Source organism: Opisthorchis viverrini (genome assembly GCF_000715545.1).
Source record: "Opisthorchis viverrini unplaced genomic scaffold opera_v5_764, whole genome shotgun sequence".
Classification (NCBI taxonomy): Eukaryota; Metazoa; Platyhelminthes; class Trematoda; order Opisthorchiida; family Opisthorchiidae; genus Opisthorchis; species Opisthorchis viverrini.
In genome coordinates, this window is record NW_008752435.1 from 6,639 (window position 1) to 9,044 (window position 2,406).

Consider the following 2,406-nt stretch of genomic DNA (forward strand, 5'->3'; position numbering starts at 1 on the left):
TTTGTTGCTGTATCCGTTTTTTCTAGTTACTTGCAAACACCCACACTCTGTTAGACGTCCACATTACTCTCTCGAGTGTACGCTAACTGAAGACTGTTTAAGCGGTCCTCAGCTGGGTTAGCACAAGCGGTGTATGGTATTACACGGATTATTTAACGTCACGTCCAAAAATCTGAGTAGAAGAATCAATGTGGATTATAGAATATGAAACGACCATACCCATTTGTTCAGATTGATTCTTCGGTAAGTGTTCTCCTATGTGCAGTGATGAGTCTCGCTTTGTTTGAACTGGAAGCGTGCTTTATTGCATCCATATTTGCCTACCTTCTGATCCGTGTAAATGATCGTGTGTTGTCTGAAGGCTAAACACTGATGAGTCGATAGGGGAACGAGTTCCACCACCAGTTTCTTAGAAGAGCTAACTCCGCTTAGTTGTGGAAGTGTTCGTCTGTTCGCATATGAGATGGACCGCTTTCAGCTTGTTCGCCCATTTGCCGGTGAACATTTCGAAATTCGGTTTGAGAACGTTCAGAGTTCTTTCAGTGGTCCCATGAGGCCCAAAACAACTCGACACGCCGCGCCATGCTTTGCATATTCCAGACTGCTCCACGAGTCCGGCAGAAGCGAGGATCTGCCCAGTAATTAGCAGGGTGGATTCCGATCACGCAGGTTGATAGAAATTCTGAATCCACAAGGGCATTCAGATTTTGTGGTCAGTGCACATTATTGCAAAACGAAAACTTAGGGATCTCCTTCCTAACGAATACGATAGGGAAATTCGCGCATCCTGGTCCGCAGGCAGTAATTATCAACGGGTTTTTTAAATTACCGCTAATAAAAGCAGAGAATCTCGGTAAGCACCCAGCGACTGCATTTATCCTTATGCAACTCTGATGAACCAAAGAACGTAGTCCCTTTCGTCTCGACACTGATTGAACTCAGGTCCTCAAGTGTTCACCAAATAATTCTGAGACGGACTTATCGAGTCAAAAGTCTATATTCCTCATTTGAATCAGCTTAGCTTCGTGTAGGACATGTAGGAACGCACAACTTTCCAGAATGAAGCCTTGATAACGAGATCAGTGAAAAGATAGCACCTTCCACCTGAGCGCGACAAAGGCTTTGACCTTCCTGTTTGAAAAACTACAGCCACATTGAATAACAGTATGAACAACACGACTGCCCTCCGGCAATTACACCGCTTTTCAGATTTAACTCCTTGCTAAACAGGCAGGATTTCGGAAGCAGAGGCGCCGTAGGATTTACTTGCGTTGCGTGCCCTATTGCAAGCACATTGTTTGTATGATCGTCTTCCGACTTTATATATTTGAGTTCTTTCACAATTGTTTTCAATTTATGGCGGCGAGGTTTGCTCAACACTGCATACTTAAAACGCCGATGGAATTGCTACAACTACTTGTCCCAGTCACCTTGGCTGACAGCAAGGAAGAGTTTTCCGCTGGTCTGCGCCTATATAAGTAAATCTGATTTTTCGAAGGTGTTTTTCTAGGTAAGCATGGAACTTTTTGAGTTAAAGTAGAATCGGTTGTACTGAAATGGGGAGGCGTGATTTGGCATCTTACGCAGTATTGCGTACGATCTAGACATTATTTAGAATCACAGATTAAAATACCTCAGACTAATAATGGAGGAGTGTGTACTTAACGCTAAGGTTGTATGAAATTACGGTGCACTGAACATCTGCCTCAAGTTTTCCTTATACATCATCCAGAACTCTGTCGTGGTGATCTTTTGACCGATCATTCATGAATATAACATGCCCATCTAGGCTCACTACAACATTCTTGCTTTCCGAACATAAAGTGTTTTCCCGAAGCGTGACAAATGAACGCTGGGACGCATAAAAGCCCTAACATAAACAGCACGAAATTTCATCGCTACTCAGCAACTTCTTGCCGAGGACATATTGAATCGATACCTTGCATTTGATGCGAGAACACGAAATATGTTTAAGGACTTACAACTATTTAACGAAGCTGAACTATCTAGCGTGAATTAGACAATGAATTACGATCTCGGGTGAGTGGTCCACAGCTCACGAGTAAATAATAGAAAGGATCACTTGAACATACGGTACACCCAGGCATAATTATCGGCTCACCCATACAGACAGTAACGAGGTTGCCTGTCCGTGTGGGAAGAGAGTGATGTGGAGTACCAGTAAGAAAACCATTGGATTGGAGCCAAAGGCCCACTGATGGCTAATGCATCGCCGTTTTCTACTGGAAAAACCTAAACAGCCAACGCCCAGACAAGATTAAGCCAACCCTGAAAAAAGTAAAGGTGGTTTGAAAACTTAGCTGCGCTACTTAATGAACAATCTTATAAAAATACGCAACTAGATGTAGACTGCGCCATACATTCTGTGAGAAATTAAATTAAATT